The 13,626-nt window shown below is 36.2% G+C and overlaps 1 protein-coding gene across 2 annotated transcripts in view; it reads left to right on the top strand.

The window, feature by feature from the left end:
* Positions 1-13,626, top strand: part of gpc6a (glypican 6a) — a 248,045-nt gene that overhangs the window by 34,732 nt on the left and 199,687 nt on the right. The gene's annotated exons all lie outside the window — the stretch shown is intronic.

Raw genomic sequence — 13,626 nt, 5'->3', positions numbered from 1 at the left:
CCCCTTCAGGCAGTCGGATCAGCTCTTCATTGCTTCGGTGGCCGCACTAAAGTTTGTGCTGTCATGAAACAGTCTCTCACACTGGATAGTGGATGCAGTCCCACTAGCATATAGGTCTAGGACCTAACCTGTCCTACAGGCATTTAAGCCCACTCCTCTAGAGGCATGGCCTCATCTTGGGCTTGGTCGTGTGACATTTCTTTGGAAGATATCTGTGCGGCGGCAGGCTGGGCCTCTCCGTCCACTTTTATCAGATTCTACAAGTTGGAGGTTCCAGCTCTACAAGCAGGGCTTCTCTCCATCTAGGCTCTATCTTGACCCTGGCAAACAGATTGCCTTACATTTTGGCCTGTACACATTAGTCCTTAAGCACTATTCATTCATCATAAGATCCGACTATGTCCGATCAGCTGTTCAAACGAACCGACTCTTCCGGTTCTTCATTCCCCTTATAAGCCGCCTCTGTCGGTGTCTCGGGGGTTTATAACATGTGCTTTGGGTATACTGGGTCAGTCAGCACACACGGCGCTTTACATTGTGTTCCCATACGTAATACGAGGAACCTCTCTCGAAAGGGAACGTACTCGGTTACTTTCGTAACCTCGGTTCCCTGAGAGAGAGGAACGAGTATTACGTTCCGTGCCGTGTTTATGCTTCTCAGGTATCGCTTCAGTCGATCTTAAAACCTGACACCTATGGCGAATTAGGGTCTTATATAGCCTCCTGTATGCAAATATAAGCACCTTTTTCGGCGGGCTTCTGGAACGCCCCCCATTGGTTCGTTCCTCTCAGCCGCCTCACCATAGGTTCCTGCAGTTGCCGCAGCCCGGCCAATCAGAGCGCTCCTCGCGCTGGGCTATGGCCGTGCAGCTCACTGCGCTTTACATAGATACCTTTATTAAAAGTTTTGCTTCACATTCTCGAGAAAAGGAGTTTTTCCCATACGTAATACTCGTTCCTCTCTCTCAGGGAACCGAGGTTACGAAAGTAACCGAGTACGTTTTAAATTGTAAAAATATTTTGCAATATTACCATTTTTACTGTATTTTTTAAGAAATTAATTGGCAGCCTTGTTGAGGAGAAGGGACTTATTTCAAAAACATAAAAAAAATCTTCCCGACCCAAACCTCTGAATGATGTGTATTAAGACATTAAACAGGAGTTGATGCTAGAAGTGTCTTTAATGATTTGTAACTTGGACTGTTCTTGAATAGGACACATGCTGTTCAGTCCTGGAGTTCATTACAGAAACTTGAAGCCTAATAAGAATTCACACCCAGTCCTCTCGATGTGTGTTACTTAAAAATTCAAGGTCTGTTTCAGACGGCTGTTGGTGTAAAAGCTTATTTTGACAGACGCAATACCTCTTGAACTCACGACAAATTGGATAACAAGCTGCACCGAAGCGTGTCGAGGAAGTCACTGCACTTCAAAACAAACCAGCGGCCGAAAAACACGCCTCATGTTTCCGTTGATTTTTTTCATTTCTCTGTTTGTTTCATTCTGTATATGTTTTATTTCAGCACACTTTTGTCACAAAATGTCACAGCCATCAAAGTCTATTCACACAGTGCATTTCCTTTCCCCTTTTCTGATGGAACGAATGTTGTTCTTCTCCTTGAGTAAAATTGTGGTGATTTTTACAAGATATTTAGGGTTGAAATTCCATGATCAAAATCTAACAGACAGTCGCCTCAGATGGAGGAGTCACACACCATTACATCCCTGAAGCCTGCTGGGACGGATGTGCTGGGAAGAGTAATGCCGGCTCGTTCCTCACGCTAATGCATAGGGAATTAAACTAATATTTATACAATGGCACCGCAGACGAGCTCTGCTCAAACAGAAACCAATCCATTTATGAGATTGCAAATATACGTCTAGGTGAGAGAAGATAAGAATTGAAGTTTGCATTCTGAATAACACTTGTATTTGATCATGGAAATGGTTTTAGCAAACCATATAGATACAGATATAGATTAGCATTTTAAAGCGGTCATGATGTGCATGGAAGTTTTACTGTAGGTGTATGGTTGAAAGTTTTATGTGCCCTTTCTTTCTTTCTTTCTTTCTTTCTTTCTTTCTTTCTTTCTTTCTTTCTTTCTTTCTTTCTTTCTTTCTTTCTTTGAAATGTATTTAGTGCATTTTGTTATAACATTTTAAAGGCAAATATTTTAGTTTTTTAAAAGCGCATTGAGCATTAAATTGATCACAATATGACTGGAAACGTGTTAGGAAAGTAACTATTCAGTTATTATTTTTTTACAGAAAAAAAAGGGTTGTTTTCTGTTAATGTTACTAATTAATCACTCTGATAGTTTGTCTGATAGATAGTCTGTCAGAATAGTTAGTGAAACCTGCCTTTCCTTAATATACACACACACAAACACAAATATGTAAAGACTTAATCGGCCTGGTTGACTGCACCTTAGGCTGTATGGACACATGGTCAGTCTGATGATGAGTCGACATGTACCATATGATTTACATGACCAGAAGATGATGAGCCGACATGTACCATATGATTTACATGACCAGAAGCATTCACATAATGTAGTCAAGCAGAGACTGAGGTCTGATTCTGCACGGTTCATTTCTGATTGAGGAGAGCGCAGCACAGCGGGCTTTTAGCGGCCGGATGACAACTGAGCCTCAGTGGCTTGTTGCAGTGGGAACAGGTCAGACTGTCCATTCCAGGTGGGCGTAGGTGATCAGCGGACGCCTCGGGCCATTCCTGGGCAAGCTCCAGCCACCAGCTGCTACCTGTAATACTGCGGCATGCTCCAGTTAGCATCTCTGCAGTGTGCAGTGAACCAGCGCTCTTTCCCTTCCTATTGCTCGTCCATTCCCAGATTTCCAAAACATTTATTGAGTCTGATTATGGACGGATGCATTGCAATACATGCTTTCTAGACCAAGGGCCAGCTTTAATAACAGCTTGCAGGAGCGCAAACACTCTTTTGCCATTATTTAAATACTGTAAGGATTTACTAAAGACGTGCAGTGATAAATTACCACTGAGAAGGTGTGGACAGGGTTATTTTTATGGCTGATCTTATTGCATATGCATTTTGAGCAGTTTCCCTTTCAGGCACAACATTTATGAGAGGAGAGTATAAACAGTTGCTGGTCATATAATTACAATACCATCAAAATTTGATTTATTTCACTAATTCCATTCAAAAAGTGAAACTTGTATATTATATTCATTCATTACACACAGACTGTATTTCAAATGTTTATTTCTTTTAATTTTGATGATTATAACTGACAACTAAGGAAAATTCCAAAATCGGTATCTAATTACTTAAGACCATTAGAAAGAAAGGATTTTTAGAAATCCAATGGCCAACTGAAAAGTATGAATATGAAAAGTATGAGCATGTACAGCACTCAAATACTTAGTTGGGGTTTCTTTTGCCTGAATTACTGAGTCGATCAGTCTGTGGCTCTGCTCAGGTGTTATGAGAGCCCAGGTTACTCTGATAGTGGCCTTCAGCTCTTCTGCATTGTTGGGTCTGGCAAATCACATCTTCCTCTTCACATACTCCATACATTTTCTATGGGGTTAAGGTCAGGCGAGTTTACTGGCCAATTAAAAACAGGGATACCATGGTCCTCAGAACAGGTTTTTTGCAGGTGCCAAATCCTGTTGGAAAATGAAATCTGCATCTCCATAAAGTTAGTCAGCAGCAGGAAGCATGAAGTGCTCTAAAACATCCTGGTATACGGCTGCGTTAACATTGGACCAAAACAGTGGAACAACACCAGCAGATGACATGGCACCCCAAACCATCACTGACTGGAAACTTTACACTAAATCTCAAGCAACGTGAATTGTGTGCCTCTCCTCTCTTCCTCTATACTCTGGGACCCTGATTTCCAAAGAAAAAACTAAATTTAATGTCATTGGTCCTTTTTGTCTTTAGCCCAAGTGAGACGCTTCTGACACTGTCTGTTGGTGGCACCAGGTGTCTTCAATATTGAAACTTTTCACAATATTAACATTTTCTAAAATACTGAATTTGAGATTTTCTTAGTTTTCAATTATAATCAAAATTAAAAGAAACAAACATTTGAAATATATCAGTCTGTGTGTAATGAATTAATGTAATATACAAGTTTCACTTTTTGAAAGGAATTAGTGAAATATATCAACTTTTTAAACAAATTCTAATTATATGATCAGCATCTGTAAATTAATCATGCATAGTGATTTACAAGGGTTTGCACTTATCAGTTTACTGCGGCATTATTCACCACCCTTAAAAAAACCCACTTCATATACCAGACGCTAACTAGTAGATTGTTGGTCCATATGGAAATGATCTGGCTGTGTCTGTTTTCGTCAGTAGGTCATGAGCAGAAATTTTCACTCCCATCTGCGGTTTTTTGGGGACTGCGCTCTCACGCTAATTTGCCGTTTAGTAAATCTGGCCCTATATATGGAAAAAAAAAATTAAAAAAAAATTTGAAATGACTTGAAATACATTTTTGCTTGTATTTTGCAACACAACACAAACAAGTAATTTCATCTATATTTTTGTCTATTTAATTATGCATAATTATCCCCTGATCTGTACAACACATCTTTACATATTATCTGTCTAATAATGCTGTATTTTATTGACTGCAATAACATTCCAAATAGAATTTAGTGATTATATATATATATATATATATATATATATATATATATATATATATATATATATATATATATATATATATACTGTATATATATATATTAATAATTTTTTTAACAGTAATAGTGTCTTGTGTGTCATTTATTAATAATAAATATGATATTTAAAGTTTTATAGACAATTCTACATCATATTTGTACCTCATCAAAAGTTAATTGTAATTGTAATACATCGTCAAATATGTTGTGAATGTCACAAAACGCGAAGTACCATAGGCTTGCATATTCATTTGTGTTATTATATCACTCCTCTGACATTCACAAAATAAGCATAATAAAGTTTTACTTCCGCTCACGCTCTCTAAAACCTCTCATTTTAATAGCCTGCATGTATCATTCTCGACACCTGCGTTTCTGGCTAACTGCGTATTCCTCCATTGACATTTAACAGAAGCAGCTCCACCTGCGAGCGATGTGTGACCCCTCATTAGTGCTGAGGGGGTTTGAGCAGGAACTGTAAAAATGCTCATAAGGCTGTTAATGTACATTAAATGGACTTTAGATTACGGCAGGGTTGAGTGCCTCCTGTATGCATGAAGACCATCTTTCAGTGGATAAGGGCCGGCGATGGGGGAGTGTTGGATGAATTGCTGCCGTCTGTCCGTTTTGTAAAAGCTGTGGATCAGTGGGTCATGGAATAGTTTGCTTGAGAGCGTATTTCCATTAAAGCGCGAGGTAAAAGCTGCTGATATTGTGGAGTTTGAGGTTTAACATCTCAGCATTATTGGGGAGTGTTATATCACTCTTTAAAAAATTCTTTATTTTTGCAGCAATATAAAGTATCAAAATCTTATGGAATTACCATGCCTCTTTTAATTTATTTATTGGATATGTAATGGGATAAATACCATTTACATATTTATGTCCGTGTGGGGCATTACCTTTTATGACAGTTATGCTTATTTGCTTGCTATATTTTTTCTGTAACTTTTTACATTAATACGCATGCATGCACACACACACACACACACACACACACACACACACACACACACACACACACACACACACACTTTGTGTTTGTGTTTAGCATTATATATTTTTATGCTTTTTTGCATGTTTTTTCATATGCCAATTTTTTATTTTTTTATTTTTTTTACAGTTATTCACATTTGCCTCAGAAATGTGCATTACTGTATAGTAAAAAAATCGGTAACACTTTAGTATGGGGAACACATGTTCACTATTAACAGCGAATTTTGCTTCAATAAACTCCTAATTTACTGCTTATTAATAGTTAGTAAAGTAGTTTTTGCCGCATTTAAGTTTAGGTATTGGGTAGGATTAAGGGATGTAGAATAAGGTCATCCAGAATAAGATATTAATATTTGCTTTATAAGTACAAATAAACAGACAATATCCTAGTAATATGCATGCTAGTAAGCAACTAGTTAATAGTTAATAACTGAACCTTAAAATTAAGTTTTACTAAAAAATCATTACAATTTGTGTGGTGCAACATATATTTTTGAAAAACAAAATAATTTTGGGGTAAGCCAATAAAAAAAAGTAAAAGCAAAAAAGCAACAACAACAACAACAAACAAACTATGTTTAAATATACTTTTTGTTGATTTTACATACAACACATATTTCAGAGATAAAATATGAAATATTTTAAAATATGAAATATTTTAAATATCAGATTGGTACTTTTTGTTGGCATTACATTATAGCCTAAAATAACCATAAATAAAACATATAGCATATAGCATCCGAAGGCATGTAGTGGGACATTTTCTCTATCTCTCTCAATGTGCCTTTTTTTTTACTCCAGGAAATCCCAGATATCTGTGGGCAAATTAGGAATGGCTGCCAAAACTAGAAGTGATTTGGACGTTGAAGGCAAGCTTTCATCAGCCTTAGAGAACTGTGGCATATGGTGACATTTAGTTTAGGGAATTCTCTTCACAATCGTGTATGGACAACTTCAATTTGAGTCTGGAGTCTCAGCTGGAATTGAGGAAACTGGGATATAGAGTAAAAGTTCACAAGGGCAAAGATCACATATTATGGCTTATTTCCCACTTCCTATAATCTCACGCACATGCTAACATCCAATTAGTGAATAACACTGCCTTGCATCATATTAGTGGAATGAAATCCAACATTTGTTTCTTAATAAATGTGGCATTGTGATACCAAAACTACTGCCCGATGTGCTCTAGCACAAGAAATGTTGAATTGTCTAACTGACACAAACTGTTTTCACATGTAGGACATTTTTTTTTTTTTTTTTTTTTTTGCCTAATCCTGATTTCAAGGTTAGATAATTGCCAGTGACAGAACAAAATGCAAACATGCACACATCTCTGGGTGTTTTTCTATGTACAAAAAATTACAGAAAATTACATATTGTGTGAATAAGAAAATAAACACAACAAAAATGAGTGCAAAAACAACAGTTAAGAAAGCATCTGATCAAACAGTTGTGGAGGTCTGCCCCAGCTCTGCCATTCACTGGCAATTATGAAGTTTGATTATATATTTGAGACTATACATCTGGCTGTGAGACTATAGACTGAATGAACCCATTGCATGACATAATGGCTTTTTAGACATTATACTGAACATTATATTAGCATTTGTTTCATGTCTCATTGAACTATAGAGAGATGTTCTCAGGAGTGTGAGTGTGTAAATGTCACATCCTTTTGATTTTCCTGGCAAAACATCTCGAGTCCTTCACATAAAAATCAGTCTACAGACTTTCATAGAGAGCCTGGGAAGTCTGGCACGTTTTTAGGGTTTGTTACATTTTATACACGCACTGGCAATAAAATAATTTATTAATATATGAAAATTCTTACATTTTGACACTTTAAATCGAGTATCTGATATTTGTCCAGTCATTTGCAGATTGGTAGTTTGGATCCTTTATTTTTTTGTCATTATACTGTTTTTTTTTTCTTTCTTTTTTTTCCCTTCCATTATGTGTATTTATTTGTGTGTGTGTGTGTGTGTGTGTGTGTGTGTGTGTGTGTGTGTGTGTGTGTGTGTGTGTGTGTGTGTGTGTGTGTGTGTGTGTGTGTGTGTGTGTGTGTGTGTGTGTGTGTGTGTGTGTGTGTGTGTGTGTGTGTGTGTGTTTGTTTATTTATTTGTTTGTTTTAATTTTTATTTAATTTTCCCCTACCATAACATTCACATTAAGATGCATTCAAATGATATAAAACATTTATATTTTATCTTTTTCTAATTTAATTAAATTTTCTTTACATTCGTTTTTATAATTTTCATAACCTTCACATTATATTACATTAAAATTATATATTATATAAAATACATTAAATAATCAATTTGACAAGTAATATTCATTAAAAAAATAGAAATCTTGAGATGTTAATTTTTTATTGATATTTTTCAACTCAGCATTTGCCTCTTTTCTTCCAATTATGTAGTATCTCTACAGAGCTGTTGTAATTTTTTTCTCTTTTTTCCCCCTTTTTTTTACAGCTGAGAACAATTCTTCTTTTATGCATATACAGTTTGGAATGTCATGAAAGTTGGTAAATAATGACTGAATGTTAATTTGGGTTTGATTTTTCCTTGGATACAATTAGATTAAATCAATTACTTGAAGATGCAGAGTCTGTCTTGGCCCGGACCCAGTTGGATCTCAGCATCGTCTTGGCTTTAAGGGATAATTAAGCAGCGTTTGGTCTGAAAACTCATTCATTATGCAGTATGAGGATGATGTGTTCATTAGTTGAACTTGTGTTATTATGATTTTAAAGGGTAACCCACCATGACAACAGAAGCAGCTTGAAGGTCTTTAATCATGTTTGTTGGTTTGGTTGGAGGTGGTCTGGCAAGCACTCGGAGAAGTTGGGACCCAAAACCGCCTGCCTTCGCTACAAGACCTTTAATGTTTGCTTTGGCTGAGCATAACTCGTCTGTCCCGCCATGCTCGTCTCTGAAGGATCTTTTTGTATGGTGAGGTCGGTCATGTCAACGTGACACGCTCCCATATTAGTCTGCCAAAGCTGATAATGACAGACTAGATGAAGATAAAGGCAACAGAGACTGGCCATGTTCCCTCAGGCTGGCTCAAACTCTCAGAGTCGTTTCTGTGGCTTGAGTTTGTTACACTCCTTATGTCCCGCTGATGTCAATCAGGATACACACATAGAAAAAGTGGGCCAAAATTGGACCTTTATGGGTACAACAGCTTGTCACTGGGGCAGTAGCCTTAAAAAGGATATATATTTTTAACTTTTTTACTCCTAAAATTGCATATTAGTACCCTACTTGTACAAATACGTACAATAAGGTACTACTATAAACATGTTTGTGGTAAAAAAGTTACAAACACACTTTTTACGCGTACTGCGTTCAGTGACAAGCTGTTGTACCCCTAAAGGTACAATTTTGCCACCTTTTTTTCTATAAGTGTATCATGAGCACACGTGCGTTTATCACACATCTTCATTGCTAGTGTTAAAAAGTACATTATGGGAACTTATGAAATAATTTGGAAATATATGTTCAAATACAATATTTTTTTATTAGATAAAATGATTTAATAGTGAAATTGCGGTAAATCTTAAAAATAGAGTCATGAAATGCTATTAATGCTAAATATGATATTATAAAATAAAATAAAATAAAATAGTGAATTGCTTAATTAAAAGTAATTTCATAAAATTATAAGTTAAAGGGTTACTTCAGCTCTGGGAAGATGATTGTGTATTTAAACTGGGTCATTTATGTAGTAGAAATAATTTTTTGAATTTGGTGCCTTCTAGACTGAGAAGAGCCATAACATGTATTTTTGGCTCATGTGGGTGAAAGACAACAACTCCCAGAATGCACTTGCTTCACTGCCCTGGCCACTCCCAAAGCCACTGTTACTGGATCACTGGATCACTTGCCCTCCACAGTACTGCCCCTACCGTTGTTTTCATTGTCATAGTAATAAAATAGTTTAGTTCAGTTAGAGAACAGACACTATAATTAAAAACTCAATGTGTCTGTTCAATATAGTGTGAACCAAATTTAGCATGAGTGTACGGAGTGTACGATCATTCAATTATAATCCCAGGTTTCTACTGATACAAAGCTTAATGCTAATCGCTGAAGTAACCCTTTAATGTTACATATATTGTTAATGTAATTTATTGGCTAGCCTCAAAAACTATTTTGTTTGTTTTGTTTTCATGGGTGTCTTTTGTTAGCTTATTTTATTAATACTTTTAATAAAAGGCACTTGATAAGTATTGTAAGTTAACATCAAGATGCTTGAATTCCATGAAAATCTGAGAGATTCCATGAGAAATCTTGTTCCCGATAGATGAATGTGGTGAGCTTCCCAACTGTTTTGCAGTTAATTCTGGGAATTTGTAGGGAGCAAACTCCCTATATATTGCCCTGTAAGCCTAATATATTGTCCGGCTCCCTGTATGAGCGAGAGTGTGTATGGAGACAAAGCTTGGAGAACAGTACAGGCTGGTTTGTTTTCTCCTCTTTTGATGGACACACACTGTTTCCTTATCAGCTGCACAGCATGTTTTATTGGTTGCTTTGTTTCTATTTGTATTGCATCAGCCCCGTTCACATTAGAATCTAATTTTACACGAATCCCACTATGCATATCTGTGTGTTTACCAACACATTTTTAAGATTGGCTGTGTTGTTGCCTTTATTGAGGACAGACACATGATTCAATGCTCAAAGTCTGTGGTGTTGCAGCTGGTTAAGACAGTGAAAGGCAGTTAGAGTTAGAATGTGTCGTTCTGTCCAAATCTTGTGAGATTCACCCTGAAACATTGGTCTAATAGGCTCACACATAAAAAACATGGCGTGACAAATTTAAATGCAGAATTGATAAAAAAGTGACATTTTTTTCTCATTGCAAATTGCTTTTAGGTTCATTTAATGTTTTGCATTCAAATGCATTGCATTGATTCATATTAAAGCATGTTTTATTTTAAGTTCCATCTGTAATGTCTTATTTGATTTGATTTATATTTCTTATTTGATTTCTTATATTTTGATTTTGTTTTATTTTTAGTATTTATAGCAGTGCCAAGATGGACTCAAAACAGACCGTCGGGGTTTTGTCGAGGAGAGGGCACAACAAATCGGACTTTGAAACATGGACAAACGAGGCCCTCTTGAGGGGTGCTTTCCTTTTTAATTTAAATTTATTTCATTTTATTATTTCATTTTTATTCATTTATTATTTATTGAATTTAACTGTATATTTTATATAATTTTATAATTATTTCCAATATTTTTTTCTGCATTCTTTATTATAATTCTCATAACCTTCACATCCTTTCAAACTACAATGATATAAAACATGATTTGTTTAAAGTTGTTATTTTTCTTTTTCTCTCTTTTGCTACCGTGATGATATATTTACATCATATTCAAAACATCACAGAAAACAATATTACAGTTTGCAAGACATACAATCATTTGCATGATCCTTTACATTTTTTTTTTAGTAAAATGTGCTTTATTTTGATTACTTGTCTTAAAAGAAGACTTAATTGACTTTAATCCAAATGTAGCCTTTTTTTCCTGTAAATTTTGAGGTGAAATAGGCTCTTAACAGCTTTGCATCAGATCAATGTTTCAGCTGGAGTCCAGCTTGCTACTTATCTCAGAGTAATGCAGTAACGAAGCACCTGTAAGGATAGTTTAGCATGTGTAGCCTATTACCCCGACATGTGCTGAAGAGTCCGAAGCTTCGTTTAGCAGTAGCAGACGAGTCCAGACTCCCACCGCTGCTGCTGAAGGCACTGATGTGAACTTGCGTTTGATGAGCACGTATATCTGATGGCAGATCGATGTGGATTCAGAACCTGCAGCGCTATCGAACCGAGACGTGCAAAATCAGCCTGGGCTTGATTAGTCATGGAATTAGCAAGAAAGCTTGGGTTTCCCCGTCTTAGTCCTCGACGGCAAGCAAAATTCTCTTTGCGGTTCTTAAATGAGTCTGAGTGCTCTCTCGCTTTCGCTATACCATCATTCTCTCCAGGGCTGCACTACATGATAAATTACTTCTTGGGTGGCCACTGACAAAAGTCTCCACACAGCCAGGCAATAAACAACAATGATTATTGATTTTTCTGTGCTCCTCGCCACAAAACAAAATGAACCAAAATGACATGTGGTTTGTCGGGACTCGCTTCAGGTGCTGCGAGCGTTGTGGGCCATCAAAGAGAGCGGCACATCATCTCTGTCGGCTGTAAATTAGGCTAGCGCTGTTTTCCGTGAGGTGCTGGAGGTGAACGAGCTGGTAGAGAGTCTCTCTGCAGGCCGCGGGACCCACCATATGGCAGCGGCCATATGCAGGAGATCCCTGTGGCCAGGTAGACTAATGAATACCGTGGAGAGTTGCTCAGAGTTTTTTTGGCATGACTTTGTTCACTGGGCATAATCAGATCCCATGGCTGGTTTTGCCGCAGCATGAAATCTCTATCCAGGATTTACTTTTTATTTTTTTTTACTTTTCAGAATAGTGTCAAATACCTGCCATATTGTTCACAGAGGGTTCACACACTTCATGGCCAATTAATTCCCATGACATTTTTCAGTTCTCCAGGGGGGGAAAAAATCACTATCAGGGCTCCAAAATATATAAAAAAAGGTTTAGTTCAGCACAACTTTTTACTTGTAACTTTTTTTTTTGTTAATTCAGTGTTTATGGTTTAATAAATGGTAAGGTTAAATGGTAAATAAATAGTATGGTTTAATAAATATGTAACTAGTTTTAATAAATATATACACAATATAATCAAATAATCAAAATAATCAATAATAAATTATGTTCATATTTATTAAATATTTAAATATTTTATTTATAAAGTTTTAAAACTAAAATACACCGCATATATTGTCTCTCAAAAAGTAAGCTTCAACTCTGAGTTAATTCAACAAATAGTTTTTCACATGAGTCAAAAGCCGTTTTTTATTGTGAGGTCAAGACGAAACATTATCATATTGCCCATCCCCTTATTACACACACACACACACCATGCAGAGACCAGGGAAACCTTGATTACTGCAGCGGTTCCTGAACAGCATCATGTCAAGATGATGCGCTCTACAATATGTTTATTGTGTTTCATATTGTGTAAGTGTCTGGCTAACGGCTAACTCACATTATTACTGTCTTACTTAAAAACTACTGTAAATCAGCTGTGAGCTGCAGTCAGTACCACCTTTGCCAAGTGTGTAACCGCACAGGGCCTTGCACGCCTGACTTGATGTAAAAGCCAATACTTAAAGTTCATGTTTTTCAAGATATTGCAAAAATGGTGTATCGTACTGCTGTATTATTCTGCTTGTATTATGCAGTAACGTACAATATTTCTCTGTACATGTGACAGTGATTCATGCGCATACACGAGAGTCAGCAAGGCATCGCACTAGGAATGCACCAATAGGATTTTTTTGGGGCTGATACCGATTTTAACAAACAATTATTGGCCGATTCCGATATTTGTCATTTGCCCTCTTTAAATTTGAAATGTTGTCATTAAAATACAGTTTTTTGATCATATTTTAAATCAGCAAAGTAAAAACATACATTAACTTATAGCATACTAGCTAGTTTATTGCTAATTATTGATATTTGCATTATCAAATCATGTCTAATGAACATAAACTGGAACCATTTAACATTCTGCAGGCAAAAATAAATATATAAATACAACAGAACAATAATAAACATTGCTTTTTAAGTAGTTTTTAATATTAAATAACAATGCATATTATTCACTGTATAAATACAATACATATATTATTATTACATTGAGACGTAGCTAAATTCTGCTGTAAAACTTCTGCTATTACCAGACCAAGGTCAATTTAAGACTGAACATTGGTCTGGAGAGTCTGCTCTGTATTTTCTACTGCACAAGAGGTGTGATCAACGAGGGTTATTCAAATGAATCTGTATGCAATTGGATA

Source organism: Pseudorasbora parva, chromosome 4 (assembly GCF_024679245.1).
Source record: "Pseudorasbora parva isolate DD20220531a chromosome 4, ASM2467924v1, whole genome shotgun sequence".
NCBI lineage: Eukaryota > Metazoa > Chordata > Actinopteri > Cypriniformes > Gobionidae > Pseudorasbora > Pseudorasbora parva.
This window is presented reverse-complemented; position numbering and strand designations above follow the sequence as displayed.